We start from the raw sequence: 16912 nt of genomic DNA, 5'->3' as shown, positions 1-16912 counted from the left end.
AGGGTTCTGAGGCCCTCTGGACAATCTTAGTAAAACTTCCCTTAAATTCTGCATCTGCATCAATCTTCTCCCATGCACGCAGGGCTATGTCACGGATATGAGCAAAAACAGCACGAGGCAAGGTGACTTGCCTTTTTGGGTCGTGCCATTTCCCTTCACCTATTAACATCTCATAAGTCAGCTTAATATCTGAAAATTTCCGTCCAGCCTGGCCTAGGCTCTGAAGCTTTGCCTTGGCCTCATCACTGAACCACATCCTCCACTGTAGGTACTGAGAAGGGTTTAAGCACGTTTTAGCAACCATGCGAAAATCTTGAGGTACCCAGTAAGCCTTTTTACTCCAGTCTGTAAGATACTCCCTACAGTACAGAGATGTAGGCCCGTGTGAGGCACAGGCCGTTTTGAAACGACCGAGAGAATCCATTCTTAACCTGCAATAAGATGGAAGCTGCTTCTTCTCAGCCTGTACTGGGTGATTGGGAGCATGTCCCGAGCGGTCTGGAGGCCGCTTTGCTGAGCTACTCTTGGACTCATAATCCGAGTAAGTGCTAGCAGACTCATAATCCATATCACTTTCATCTGATGCATTGGAAGTGAAGCTATATTCATCAGCCTGAGAAATATTTTCACTATGAAAACCCTTTCGAGACTTAGGTAGGGGAGGAGCTGAGGCCGTATTATTGCTAATATTCTTCTCCTCCTCAACTGTGCTTTTCCAAAACAAGAGAATAGAATCAACAATCTCCCAGGTATTCCAGAATTCTAGGGGAATCTTAGTCCCTTCCTTAGATGCCTTATAGACATTTTTCTTAACTTTTTCCCAAATCTTGGTTTCTAGAGTCCCTTCATCTGGGAACCATGGGTTAACTTCATAAACTACCTTAAGGCAGGACCGGAGCTGGTCTCTGGAAATGTAGAATTCTGGGTTCCCTATCTTGCGGGAGAGACGCTGAATCAAATCCATAAATGTCTTGGCCTGTTCAGTCTGGCTCGAGACACTATGAAAGATCTTGGGAAGGCCAAGAATCTGTTCCATCTTAGTGGGGGATTGCTGTTAGGATTCTAACTCCCAGCAAACTGGAAAATCCTATTCTCCCACTCACTTTCTACAGTGGGGGTGCACCGAACGCAATTCTTACCTTTAGTTGGTAGCTCGAGCCCGCCCAAGGGACGCCAGCTGTAAAAATCTATGCACGCAGAAGGTTGTGTGTTCGCGGGCTCTCTGGACGGCTCTATCTCACCGCCCGCGTTCGGTGCCCTAGAGCCGCTGTGTATGGCCTGCATCGGGACGGCTGTTGGCCAAGGGCAGATGAAGGAAGAGACGAGGGCCAGGCCGGTTGATCTTAGTGGCAGTTTATTACAGGGAAGTTTATCCCATAGAAGAACTTATGTTGTGGAGGGCCTAGGTTCTCTCAAGCACATGTTCCCCTTGCTAGTCTCTCGGTAGTCCATCTTTCAGCCCTGCTCTCTCCTTCTCCAGCTCCCTTCTAGTCTGGCTGACACTCCACCCAGTCAAGTAGCCAAATCAACATAAGAAAGCCCTTCCTGAATGCTCAAGGGCAAGATACCTCTTAAGGTGTTTTTCTCTTTTCCTCAGTCCAATAAACTATCAACTATTTCTGAGGTTATGCAGGAAGGACAGAACAGTGTTATCCTACACAGGTTATTTTATCCTTTTCCTCATAAGTGTGAGCCATCCTCATTGACTAAAATCATACAATATATGGGTATGACTATAATTTCTGCTAAATAAACTGTCCTATTCCTAAAGAGATTTTGAGGATGTAATCATTCTGATGAAATTAAAGATAGTTAAATTTTTGTAAGAAACAATGAATAAACCTCTTATAATAGAAATAAGTATCACCGACAGGTATAATAAAGGTAAGAAAATTTGTATTCAGTGTTTTGATACTTTTACTTTTAAACCAAAAAGCATAAGTACGTTCTATTTCTATAGTGAAAAAAGATCCTTTTTATTAAATTTCTCTGGTTACATTTCCTTGCAGGAGCCCAGAAAAATTAGGCAACCCAAGATTTTAATTGAAGTTCTATAGGTGAGTTTCTGATTGGGAGCTGAAGAAACATGCATTAAAAGTAAAAATTATTGGAGAGGGGTAGAGTTCATTTCTCCATTGAAATAAATTAAAATGGAAAAAAAAGAGAAAAGATCAGGGAGAGAGGAAGGAAAGGAAGTAACATTATGACAAAATTTTTGTAAAAGAAAATATTCTACTTTAGTGTATTTTGTAACTATGAAAGCAATCTCTATTTTCAGAAACTTTCAGTAAAGCAACCCAAATTGAGTAAACCAAAATTTCTTCATGAAAGTATCTTCATTTTCATGTTTGTGAGGGAAACGAAAGTGAAAGATTGCAGTCATTGTAATAGGGATAGCACACTTAGCACAATAAGGTGATCCAAAGACAGCTGATTGCTCAGAAGAAAAACCAGCCCTGGAGGAAAACAGGATAATGGAGACACATTCTCCACTGGAATCTGCCACTGCTGACAAGGAGGTGTTTGAGTCAACTTCACCTGAAATTCAGAGATAAGCTCACATCTGCATTACACATATAATACATAGTATATAAAAGAAAATGTTAGAAACAATTGATATATATATTTTTACATTTATTTTTTAAATTTTTTAAAATTTTTATTAGTGAAACACCATGAGGTACAGTTGTAGACTTACAAATTTTTGTGCTTGGGTTTCAGTTATACAGTGATCGAATACCCATCCCTCTACCAGTGCCCATTCTCCACCACCACTAATCCCAGTATCCCACCTACCCCCCATCCGCCCCATCCCACCCTTCCTCTGTGGCAGGACATTCCCTTTTGTTCTCTCTCTCCTTTGGGGTATTGTGGTTTGCAAAAGAGGAATTGAGTTGCAATCATCAGCATGCATCTCCCATCCTGGGCGGATCCTCCCAACACCTTTTATTTCCTGCTCCCTTCTCTATCTGAGCTGTCTTCTCCCCTAGAGTGTGCGGCTGGCCTCCAAGGCATGAAGTAAACCTCCAGGTACTTATTTTGGCTATTTTTGGGTGTTAGTCTCCTATTTTGTTACTTTATGTTCCCCAGATGAATGCAATCTTTCTATGTCTGTCCCTCTCTTTCTAATTCATTTTGATTAACATGATACTTTCCATGTAATACCACTTGTATGTAAATTTCATGACTTCATCTTTTCTAACAACTACATAGTACTCCATTGTGTAGATGTACCAAAGTTTCTATAACCAGTCATCTGTTCTCAGGCACTCAGGTTTTTTTCAGATTCTAGCTATTGTAAACAGTGCTGCAATGAACAAACAAGTGCAGATGTCACTTCGACTATACTTTTTTGCCTCTCTGGGAAATATTCCTAGGAGTGGTATTGCTGGATCAAATGGGAGCTCAATTTCTAACTTTTTGAGAATCATCCATACTGTTTGGAATCATCCATACTGTTATGGAATCATACATAATACCAACTGGTTCAGCCAAAAGGGCTGAACCAGTTGGCATTTCCACCAGCAGTGAAGGAGGGTGCCTTTCTCGCCACATCCTTGCCAACACTGGTTGCTTTTTTTTTTTTTTGATTTGGTCCAGTCTCTGTGGTGTGAGATGATATCTCATTGTGGTTTTGATCTGCATCTCCCTGATGATTAATGATGTAGAGCATTTTCTCATGTGCCTTTTAGACATTCAGATTTCTTCTTTGAGAAAGTTTCTGTTCATTTTGTCGCCCCATTTTTTGATAGGGTTGGAGGTTTTCTTCTTGTGGCATTCAACCAGTACTCCTTTTATATCCTTGATATCAACACCTTGTTGGATGTGTATTGGGTGAATATCCTTTCCCATTCTGTAGACCATCTCTGTATTTTGGTCACTGTTTCTTTTGAGGTGCAGAATATTCTTACTTTAAGATAGTCCCATTTAGCACTGGTGGAGGGATGGGTATTTGATCATTGTACAATTGAAACCCAAGCACAAAAATTTGTAAGTCTACAACTGTACCTCATGATGTCTCACTAATAAAAATTTAAAATAAATAAATAAATAAATAGATAGTCCCATTTAATTTCAAAATCACGCAGCCACTACTGCAGCCACGCAAAATCATATGTTATTCATAACTAGGAATAGAAAACAAATTGTCTACTGTTGCCTTTTCAGCAGATCTGAGTGTTGGGATAATATCTCAAATAATAATGGTGGGTCTGGTGTCAAATTATTGAATGTAATCAAAGTAGAGAGAGAGTAATGTAGAAATCGTCTGCCCCACAGGTAGGGGGAGGGTGTGGGATGGGAGGACACTGGGGTTTTTGGTGGTGGAGAATGGGCACTGGTGAAGGTACGGGTGTTTCATTTTATGACCGAGACTTAAACCCGAAAGCTTTGTAACTACTCTCATGGTGTTTCAATAAACAAAATTATAAAAAATGAGAAAAAAATAGTCCTATTTGTCTATCTCTGTTTTCACTTGCTTGGCCAGAGGTGTGATATCTTTGAAGATACCATTAGCTTCAGTATCATGGAGGGTTTTGCCAACTTTGTCTTCGTGTACCTTATGGATTTCCGTCTGATGTTAAGGTCTTTAATCCATTGGGGTCTAAGCACTACTGATTATTTTGGGGCAAGAAAAGGCTCTTGGTACACAAGTCGAAGGAAGTTACAAGTCTACTAGAGGCCTCCAAATACCCAGTGAGTTTACTGAAGGGAGAGTATAGTACACTCCATAGAATAGGAGTGAGCAGCTGGAGAACATACTTTTTTCCAGGTGGACAAAGAGTATTTTATTTATTTACTTCTGTAGGAAGGAATAGTAAAAACAGATTCTAGGGATGGCTGAAGTGGACTTTTCCTTTAACACTCAAACCCTGCACATTATATTGGGTCTCTAACCCTTTTCTTCCCTTTTACGGTGAATTCAATGTTGTCCTGGCTATTTTTACATTTAAAAATATAAAATGTTTTTGTTTATCAAACCCAGCAGTATTCAGGGGCTAATCCTAGCTGAGTGCTTAGGGTGCCATATTCAGTGAAGGGAATCAAACACATGCCCCCTTTATTCAAAACATGTGCTCAGTCTGTTGATCTATCTCTCCAGCCCCACCATGACCTTTTGGGGGGTAGTACTAGTGAATGGAGAGTCCCTAGAGTGAAGATAAGAGTTGTGGGGGCTATCTCTTTCATTGTAGGTTGCTGCGTCTATTGGGGGTAACAGTTCAGTCGTGGGTTAAAAAAATTTTTCAGATGGGAGAGGCTGGGAATATCAGTTCTATTGTAGGTTCAGTAGGTTGGCAATTATGTTGGAAAGAGATGTTGGGGCCTTTGCATGCCTGGATGTTCCCTCCTTTAGTGGGACAGTGCTTCTCACCCAGTGGGCTACTTTCCTGTTCCTATCAATTGTGTATTTTCATCTTACCAATTGGTCAATACAAACTCTGCCTAGATTCTTTTTTTATTTTTATTTTTTGGGAGGAGGGGAAATGGGCCACACCCAGTGGTGCTCAGAGATCACTCCAACAGGACTTGGGAGAGCATATAGGGTACCAGGAATCCAACCCAGGTCTGCCTCAAGCAAGACAAGCTCCTACCCGCTGTACTGTTTCTGCAGCCCTGAAATTCTCTTAGTCTTAAATTCTACTGGACAGTAAGGTAGAGGGCTCAATAAATAAAGAACAAAAAATTTGAGTAAGTGACCCTACTTGGAAGATTCAAATTATCCTTCAGTTATGTAGTTCCAGATGGGCAAAGGTAATAAAAGGTACAGACATAAATTTAAGTACTTTGCCCAAACTACATTTATTAATGATAAGGGTGGATTTTTTTTAAAAATCTCTGTCCATCTTATATCTGGCAAATTTTCTCGATTAATTCTAAACTTGCATTGGGGTCAAGAGATGCATGATTAATTGTCACCCTAAAATTATAACAGTTTAATCTAGTTCCAATGAGAATTATGCTATAACAAAGTCAGAAGTAGTTAGGTAATTGATGGTGATTGCCTTGCAGCTATATCTTGGATGCCATTTCTGAAAAAGAAGCCAATTTTCCAAAGATACATGTTAAATGCTGTACACTATTAATTCTGTATGTCATTAGCAAAGGAGGATATTACTTAGGGGGTATTCATTTTTATTTTATTTTAATGAATGTTCAGAACCTCTAAATCATTTACAATTAAGACAATTAGCTTTGTGTAGAACTGTGGCATTTGACTCAATACTGACAGTTTCCGATATTTTTCCCACTTCATTACAATTCACTTTCATAAACCACAAGTTCAATCAGTTCCCTGAGATCCCCTTTTCATATATTGTGCATGTTCTAGTGAATTTTAGCTTCCCTTCCAGATTTTCTTGGAGAGAGGAGAAATAGTATCCTTTAGCATAATTTACAAGGCTGAAAAACTGTGACATATTCTGGATACACAAAGATTTTTCAGTTCTATATTTCATATCAGATCTGATGCTGAATTTTCAATGCATTTTTAAATGGTTAAAAAATAAAGCTGGATTATGAAGCATTGTAGTTAGCAGTAGCAATATTTTGACTGTATGTTCATCTATTCACAGAATAGCTTCAAGTCATTTTATGTATAAAACTTAATCACTTAATCCCCGTTATTCATCGATTTATTCGAGTGGGTGCCAGTAACGTCTCCATTCATCCCGGTTGCGTGCTAGTGTAGCCCAATGGTATCTGTTCATTCTAGGAACATGCAGAGCCTCAAACCGATCATTCAGGGTCTTGTCGAAGAAGTCTGACCATCTTGTAGGTGGGCGTCCACGTGATCTTTTGATGTCTCGTGGAATCCAATCAGTAATGGCTCTAGTCCAGCGGTTGTCTGTAAACCTCATTACGTGTCCAGCCCATCTGATTTTTGATGTCTTGGCAAATGAGACAGCGTCCCTGATTCTTGAGCGTTGACGAAGATCAGAACTCCGGATTCTATCTCTCATTTGAGTGAATCGTGATATTCCAAGCATAGCTCTTTCGATTCCTCTTTGAGAGACCCGAATAGCGTTCTCATCCTGTTTTTGTAGGGTCCAGGTCTCTGAGGCATATGTTAATGCAGGAAGAATAGTGGAATCAAAGAGATGTGCTCGTAGCTGGAGGTTCTTTGTCCTTTTAGTTATTTCTTCAACGTTCTTGAAGGCATTCCAAGCCGCTCTCTTCCTCCTGCGCAACTCAGGTGCCTGGTCATTCATCATGTTGATTTCTCGACCTAGGTATATATAACTGTTGCATTCGGAGATGGTGGTTCCGTTGAGAGCAAATGGAGCGTCAGGAACAAGGCTGTTTATCATAAACATTGTCTTCTTAAGATTCAGCTGTAGTCCGACCTTTCCACATTCACGGTCAAAGTTGTTCAGTATTTGTGCCGCTTGGTTGATGTTTGGTGTTATTAGAACGATGTCATCAGCAAAGCGGAGGTGGTGTAGTTGCCGACCATCTATCTTCACTCCCATTCCTTCCCATTCCAGTCGTCGCATGATGTTCTCGAGGGTGGCACTGAAGAGTTTTGGTGAAATGGTATCACCCTGCCGAACCCCTCTCTTGATATGGATGATTACTTCCTTGTAGAATGGTGAGATCTTGGTAGTGAATCCGCAATAGAGCTCATGAAGGATCCTGATGTATTGAGTTTGTACGCCCTGATTGGCTAGGGCTTCCATGACTGCTTCCGTCTCAACAGAATCAAAGGCCTTCTTTAAATCAATGAACGATAGACAGAGCGGCATCTTGAACTCCTGAGAAACCTCAATGAGCTTAGTAATCGTGTGGATATGGTTGATGGTACTGAATACTTTTCGGTATATTATATATGTATAAAAATATCTACTTAAAATATTTTTTAAAGGAGAAAGTGAAAGATAGGGAAAACTAGTATTTACTAAGTACTTGCTCGTGGGATATTAAAACCTTCAAATGGCCTTATTACAGTGCTTTCAATTTTTGATATCCATAATGATACCCATACAGTTTGGTAACAAAATGAATAAAATGACTCTTCAGCAAGATTCATTTTGTTTCAGCCATGTCTCTCTTTCTGTACATCTGGAAAGACACTCCTTAGATAATACCAGTGGAGTTATCAGAAAAGAGCTTCCAAATAAATACAATGTATATATAAAGTATATAAAAGAGAAGATAACACAATATGTATTAGAAGAATATTTCGAATTTTCATTAAAGATAAAATTATATCTAAAATTGAAAGCTCATTGGGTAATGGAAGACCGGACACTGTGGAACAGACTAATCTAGTGACGCACAGAGCTGGTGAAATAGATAACTGTTCAACACAAAATTATGAAAAGACTGAATAGGACTGAATCAAATGATAAAAATAAATTTAAAAAATGCACAAGTGTATTTAGATTTCCGGAAGGAGAAGATAAACTGTTCTATGTTGTAATAAAAGTTGACTGTGACACTATTTGCAATATCCAATATCAAATGCCCAAGAATAGGTGACTGGATAAAGAAACTACATTACATCTAGGCAATGGTACATCTGTTAGATCACTTATTCAGTTGTAGATGAAGTTAACATCTGGAGGTCACCAAAGCCATGCCCAGCAATGATCAGGAGCCCTGTTGTGTCAGAGATAAAACTTGGTACCTCAAGCTTGAAAAGAATGTGCTAGTATCTTTTGAACTACCTCCCTATCTCCATGCAGACTATATCTAAAATAATTAATTAAAAGTAGGCACAATTATTCAAGTTACTTCAGCTCACTGTCAGAAAGGAGTAAATATTAAAATCATAAAAATGTTTTTACCTTTAAACTAACAATAACAGTAGTGATAAAATGGTTTTAAATAAAAACTTTGAAATGAAGTGCTAACCCAGAAGTCTATACTCTTAACTATACTCCAAAAACAAAGACTATAATTTAAAAAAGAAAAAAATGAACAAAAGCCCAAAGATAAAATCTGACTAATTAATTACCAGAATATTGTCTACAAAAAAAAGTCATCCTAGAGAGAAACCACAGACCTAAAGGAATAAATGGAAAGAATATGAAATATTAAGAACTAAAATTATTATGCAGCTATATTAAATACAAAAACATTCAATAAAAAATTTCCAATTTTTAGAGGTTTGTCCTATCACAAACGTATTGTTGAAACATATACAGAACTTTAAGTTCATGTCTTTTATATAAGCATTAAAATATTTTATTTCATTGTGGCCATGTATAAGTAACAGGATAAAAAATATTACTGGCAGTCACAAAATTCAACATATTAATTAAATTATAATTTCTTCTGCTAATTTCAAGTATTCATTTTAGTTAGATTAGGTTTTATTATCTAAATGAGCATAGTCTCAAAATACATCTTTGCCACAGCCAAGAACAGAAAAATATAATATGCAACAGTAGTTACAGTCTATGAGCCATAAGCATTGCCTTATGTCCACTAACAATTCTTTTTGAATGTAAGTCCAAGGCAGAACAAAATATGACTCAGCCTTCACAGTTGTGAAGATCCTGGAGACAGTGAAAATTAAAGAAGAAAATCAGTTGGAGATTATTACAGAATTATAGCTTTTAAGTATCTTAGACCTCCATAACATATTGATAGTTAATGTCATAATTGATGCTTTTCTCAGTGTCATGGAAACAATTGATAAGTAGAGTTCATTTTTAAAAATGTACAGTCATAGTAAAAAGAAGCACAATAACAAATACAATAAAGTGTTGCAGGTGACATAGATATCTAGAAGGTCATAGTGTGAGACAAAAAAGAAAATAAGCAATTCTTCCTGGGATGTGCCCCCCAAACAGGTTCACTGGGGAGGTGACACAAGCTCTAAATTTTGAAAGATGAGAGGTCATTTGCAAATGACCGTGAAAGAAAAAAGCTTGTCAACAGAAGAGTAAAGAGGAAGGGAAAGGGTGAGAAAAGTAGTATTAGTAATTTGGTAGTAAATGTAATGCTGTGGTGAGGTGAAGCATGGTTAAGAGGGTTGCCGGGGAAGTTCAGAGGTCAGGTCATTGGAGGTATCTACCCTATGTTTTAGAGATAGTCTCTTATTTTGATAGCAAAACTTGCTATTCTCTGGGCGAGGCTTTTTTTCAAATGGAGAAATAAATGGCATTAAAACTCTATGAGAATGAGAGTAATAATTCACCTATAATTACCTAAATTTAAATGTAATGCAGTTTTTTTTAAAAAATCATCTTTTTTTGCTTCAGTTAAACCCAAAGTAATTGTGAGCCAAACATAGCTAGTGATACTGGGCTTGGCAACATACTCAATGACTTAATGAAATCAAGGTTTGTCTTTTACTCAAGTGAAGGCTGAAACAGAAGTCCAGTATTAGAGGTAGTGCAGGTTTGATAATTGAAGTCTTCCAAAATCAATACTAATAGAACATCTACCATATTCACAATATCCTCCAGAATTATCCCAAGCATTAGTATTTAGCTTATACTTTAGGGAAAAACACCGAAGGTCAATGGACCAAAATTCTGGACAATATATCCCGTCTGCTAACATTGAAACTGAGAATCATGAATACAGGAAGGCTGTGAAAAATGGAAGTGCTAGAAATTCAAGAAGAGAAGGAAACATGTACTCAGTCACTCCTCAGTAACTCAAAGACTTTATTATCCACCTGTGCTGTTTCTTGTTCACAGAGACCACATTTACTTTGTGTTTCTACTAAACATTCCAGAGAGAATTTTGGAGAATGGCTCTCTATCTCTTGCTTCACTACTAAGTATAGTTGCTATTATTTTTAGTTTTCCCACTGTTGTGTTGCAAAATTGATCAATACAAAAACTCCTTGTGCTGCAGAAGTGGCTGAGTGATAGAGCATGCCTTGCGTGCGTGAGACCCTGGCTTTCCCAACACTATAAACAACAAAACCAAAAAATCCTAAGAGACTATGGATATAGTAACTTGTTACATAAGTACTTCAAATTTTTATAGTCCTTCTAAGTCAATTGGGTGCTACATGCTTTTTTAGAATAAAATGCTATGGATTTATGTCTTCTGGGGCGTTTTTTGATCTCATTTAAAGGCTACTACTTTTATTTTAGGAATTTATGACAGTGTTGAGATTGCTGGAAATCTAATTCTTAAGTTAGCTATTGTTCTTTATACCTCTGTTAAAATACTATTTTAGAGAGAATCTATACAATTAATTATCTGGTAATATCTGTCCTTTTGCACAGGAATTTTGATATAATAAATGCAATTTATAGTTGAGAATGGAAAGGCAATTTTATGAAATTGCCTTGGCCTCCCATAAGTACTAATATATGTATGATAGCCAGAGGCCTTGGCCAAACAAATAATCTAAAAATATTGCATAGACTTTTAATATTCTTCTCTATAAAGAAAGGATGTGGAATTCTGACAGTATCTAATTATATTTTTTAAGTAGAGCTCCATTATTAATTTATTCAATATTCATTTAATGATCAATTCTGTATTCCAGGAACCATTCCTGGAACTAAAGAAATAGTCCTGTTTTGTAACTTATTTTTCAGGAATATTTACTGAGACTCGGGTCAGCCATGTTGGCTGCATGCAAGGCAAACGCCCTACCCGCTGTGCTATCGCTCCAGCGGCTCCCCGTGACGTATTCGATATGCCAAACACAGTAACAACAAAGTCTCCAATGGAGACGTTACTGGGCCCGCTCGAGCAAATCGATGATCAACGGGAGGGCCTTTAGGGCCTTTTTTATTTACTGAGACACGGTGCTTTGCAAAGTTGTTCTTTATAGAGTTTCAGGCATACAGTGTTCCAACACTAATTCCTCCACCAATTTCCCCCTCTCTCTACCAATATCTTCAGGTTCTCTCTCACCCGCCAACCTGCTCCCTTGGTCGGCATATAACAAATTTATTCATATTACTTGGTCCACTAGAACTTAAAAGAATGCCAAAATTATCAAAAAAAAATTAATCAGTGAGTCAGTTTGTGGTGATTGCTACATGTTTTTAACCTTTCTTAATCTAGTAGAAGAAAACAATATGCATCATTAGTTAATGCTATACTCAGAGATGGAGAGTTTCTTCTGTCATCTGGTCTCAAAGCTATGAATTCCCTAAGCTGTTACCTGTCCATGAAGTTTGAATTATCATTTAAAACTGAATGATAGACAACATACAGCCGAAGAGAAGGGCCACATGGAGGGCGGGAACCACAGATCCCGGAGGAAAAAAAAAACAGGTTCCAAAAAGAGCCGAGATCACCGGGAAGTCCCAGATCGGGTAAGTACCGCATCCCGCCTCCCCCAGATGAAACCCCGGTGGCCAGAAGCCTCTACAAGCACAGCTCGAGTATGCAGGAACTAGGACTTTTTCTCAAAACATCTCACTATATACAAAGTGATCAATGGGAAGTAAACCACCCAGCGTTTCTCCTCTGAAAATCAGAGTTAAGTTTGGAGCACGGCCACAGACCCAGAAACACAAGGACTTAATGCAGAACCCAGCAGCTTGGAGCAGAAAAGTGAACAGACTATGCGTTAATCCAGGCCATCATGTCTGCCCGGAGGGGAAAGGGTGTTGCCCCATTCGCCCTCTCCTCTCTGGAAAGAAGGATGGCAGCCGCATGGGAGCCTTGTGGACAGCAAGTATGAGCCGGGGGTGTGGGGGCGACTAAAACCTCATGGGAAGGGGGGCGTTCCGGTCCGCCCTTCACGCCCTACCAAGGCCACCAGTTGCCCCCCACAAGCGGCTCTCCAGCACGGCCACGATTCCAGAGCACAGAAACCAATTTCTTAACTATCTGACTTTCAGTAGAAATACTTCCAGGGTCAATAGGTAAAATAGCAGAAATCCAAAACCAACATTTAATTCTTGAACCCAGCTGTAGAAAGCAAATCACTTCACAATGCTTTTTCAGCATGTCTGATTTGGGGGGGTAAACTCTAAATAATAGTGGTAAATCTTTTATTGTAACAGTGAATCTAATCAAAGCAGATAGAGTGTTAACTAGAATTCATCTGCCTCACAGGAACTGGGAGGGGTGGGGGTGGGGTTTTATTGGGGTTCTTCATGGTAAAAAATAAGTATTGGTAAAGGGAAATGTGTTTGATATTTGCATGACTGAGACCTAAACCTGAAAGCTTTGTAACCTTTCCCACAGTGATTCAATAAATAAATAAATAAATCAGTTAATCACTTAATCCCCATTATTCATCGATTTATTCGAGCGGGTGCCAGTAACGTCTCCATCAATCCCGGTTGCGTGCTAGTGTAGCCCAATGGTATCTGTTTGTTCTAGGAACATGCAGAGCCTCAAACCGATCATTCAGGGTCTTGTCGAAGAAGTCTGACCATCTTGTAGGTGGGCGTCCACGTGATCTTTTGATGTCCCGTGGAATCCAATCAGTAATGGCTCTAGTCCAGCGGTTGTCTGTAAACCTCATTACGTGTCCAGCCCATCTGATTTTTGATGTCTTGGCAAATGAGACAGCGTCCCTGATTCTTGAGCGTTGACGAAGATCAGAACTCCGGATTCTATCTCTCATTTGAGTGAATCGTGATATTCCAAGCATAGCTCTTTCGATTCCTCTTTGAGAGACCCGAATAGCGTTCTCATCCTGTTTTTGTAGGGTCCAGGTCTCTGAGGCATATGTTAATGCAGGAAGAATAGTGGAATCAAAGAGATGTGCTCGTAGCTGGAGGTTCTTTGTCCTTTTAGTTATTTCTTCAACGTTCTTGAAGGCATTCCAAGCCGCTCTCTTCCTCCTGCGCAACTCAGGTGCCTGGTCATTCATCATGTTGATTTCTCGACCTAGGTATATATAACTGTTGCATTCGGAGATGGTGGTTCCGTTGAGAGCGAATGGAGCATCAGGAACAAGGCTGTTTATCATAAACATTGTCTTCGTAAGATTCAGCTGTAGTCCGACCTTTCCACATTCACGGTCAAAGTCGTTCAGCATTTGTGCCGCTTGGTTGATGTTTGGTGTTATTAGAACGATGTCATCAGCAAAGCGGAGGTGGTGTAGTTGCCGACCATCTATCTTCACTCCCATTCCTTCCCATTCCAGTCGTCGCATGATGTTCTCGAGGGTGGCACTGAAGAGTTTTGGTGAAATGGTATCACTCTGCCGAACCCCTCTCTTGATATGGATGATTACTTCTTTGTAGAATGGTGAGATCTTGGTAGTGAATCCGCAATAGAGCTCACGAAGGATCCTGATGTATTGAGTTTGTACGCCCTGATTGGCTAGGGCTTCCATGACTGCTTCCGTCTCAACAGAATCAAAGGCCTTCTTTAAATCAATGAACGTTAGACAGAGTGGCATCTTGAACTCCCGAGATACCTCAATGAGCTTGGTTATTGTGTGGATATGGTTGATGGTACTGAATCCTTTTCGGAATCCAGCTTGTTCACATGGTTGTCCTTCATCTAGTGTTCTGCTAATCCTATTCAGGATGACTCGAGTGAATAGTTTGTAGATGACAGACAATAGGCAGATTGGGCGATAGTTGCCAATGTCGTGGATGTCTCCTTTCTTGTATAGTAGTACAGTCTTGCTGGTTTTCCATTGGGATGGAACCTTGCATTCAGACAGGTAGCGTGTGAAGAGTCGAGCCAATGTATTGATGAGTACTAATGGTAAGTTCTTCCGGTGTTCAGGTCTGATCTTGTCTGGGCCAGGTGCTCTTTGTTTCTTTACCGACGAGATGGCATGTTGGATTTCGGAAGGGAGAACATTGGGAACGACATATCCATCATGTGGTATGTGGTATGTGGGCAAGTGGATGTGGCTATTAATGAGATCTGAGTAGAAGTCATGAATAATCTTCTCCATTGCCCTTCTGGAAGATGTGATAGATCCATCATGATGTCGGAGGGCAGTCATCTTGGTTTTGTAGTTGGTGAAGGACAGGCGGGCATTACGAATGTTTTTCCCAGCTTCTGCTGCATCTACCAGTACTGCTGCTCTCCTGTTTTTGAGGTCATCCTTGATGGCTTCTCTGCACTGTTTTGCCAGTTCGGACGTTTGCTTGTGGTTGCCTGAGGCACATGCCAAGCCACCTTGGCGAATAAATTCAAGAGTGTTCGAAGAAAGACGGTTTTTTGTGGTTATCTCTCTCTTGGCATTCCTTGCACAATCATGGAGGTGCTGAATCATTCGATCGTATTCCTCATCAATGTTGTCAATGACGGCATCTTCCCATGTTGCCGCAACAGAGCCAAAGAGTTCCCAGTTGGTGGTTGTTCTGGGAGTCCTCTTCTTAAACCTTGCATTCTTTTCTCCTCGTTCTGTGAGGTAGAATTTTGCACGAAGAAGACGGTGGTCTGATCCCGTTTGGAATTTTGGGACAACAGCAACATCGGTTAGGCAAAACCGCCGATTGAATATGATGTGGTCTATTTCATTGTGGAACCGTCCATCGGGAGACTCCCATGTCCAACGTTTAGATTCAGCCTTTTGGAATTGTGAGTTACCATGGAAGGTTTTGGTTGACATGATGAACTCAGACAGTCTGTCACCCTGTTCGTTCCATTCCAGGCCATGGGTTCCGATGTGGAGTTCATCGACTGATCTTCTTGGTCCTATCTTGGCATTAAAATCACCGACAATGATCTTGTAGAAGGTGTGATCATCTTTATAGAATTTCTCCAGCTCCATGTAGAATTTCTCAGTTTCTCTTTCACCATAACTGGATGTTGGTGCATAGACAACAAAGATAGAAACTGCCGGTAGTGAGCCACATTTATTCAAGTGTAATCGTCCGATTCGGGTTGTTAGGCATTCAAATGAATCAATGCTCGTGACTAAGTTTGTGTTGACAAGGATACCGACACCACCGACGCCTCTTTTATTACATGTTCCAAGGAACAGTTCTTCTCCAGTGTCGAAAACAGCATGATGGGATTGATGTCTTCTCGTTTCGGTCAGACCAATGATGTCGTACTTGATCTTTCGTGCTTGTACCATAAGGTCTTCAATGGATGCAGCGGATGCCAGCGTACGAACATTAAAAGTACAGACAATCATTTTTGTTTTTCTGCGTTTTGGCAGCCTTGGTGTTTTATCAGCCTCTCCTTCCATATCCTTAATAAATAAATAAATAAAAAATAAAAAAAACTGAATGATAATTTAGCTGCATAGAATATTCTTGGTGAGGTGTTCATTTTGTTGAATATTTTTTACTATATTTTTCCATATTTTTCTGGCTTATAGACTCTCATTTGCTGTACAGTTTAGGGGCTTTCTTTTGCATGTAAGCCCCTTTATGATCTTGCTATTCTCATTATTCTGTCTCTTTTTTTACTATATTCTTCCATATTTTCTTCCATATTCTTCTATGTTCTATATTCATTTCTTCTATATTCTTCCATATTCTCTCTTTTTTTCTATATTCTTCCATATTTTTCTGGTCTCATGGAGCTGGAGCGATAGCACAGCGGGTAGGGCGTCTGCCTTGCATGCAGCCAACATGGCCGACCCGAGTTCGATTCCTCCGCCCCTCTCGAAGAGCCCGGCAATGTACCGAGAGTATTCGATATGCCAGACACAGTAACAACAAAGTCTCCAATGGAAACGTTACTGGGCCCGCTCGAGCAAATCGATGATCAACGGGAGGGCCTTTACTTTACTTTACTTTATACAATCTCATCTGCTGTACAGTTTAGGGGCTTTTTTTCAGGAACTTTCTTTTGTGTTTAAGCTCCTTTATGATCTTTCTATTCTCATTATTCTGTCTCTTTATATTTTGTCATTTTTGAATACAATGTGTCTTGGAGTTATCCTAATCAGATCTATTTTCACTGGGGCCCTTCAGCCTTGGATCTTGGTGCCTGTAATCCTCAACTCTGGGAAGTTCTTATCAATGATTTCTTTAACTATTTTCTCTTCATCAATTTTACCTTCCTGTTCTTCAGGAACTCTGAAGAATCTTATATTATTCCTCTTGAT

This window comes from Sorex fumeus, unplaced genomic scaffold (genome assembly GCF_029834395.1).
Source record: "Sorex fumeus unplaced genomic scaffold, SorFum_2.1 ptg000002l, whole genome shotgun sequence".
In the NCBI taxonomy this organism is placed as follows: Eukaryota; Metazoa; Chordata; class Mammalia; order Eulipotyphla; family Soricidae; genus Sorex; species Sorex fumeus.
Note: the sequence above shows the minus strand (reverse complement) of the source record.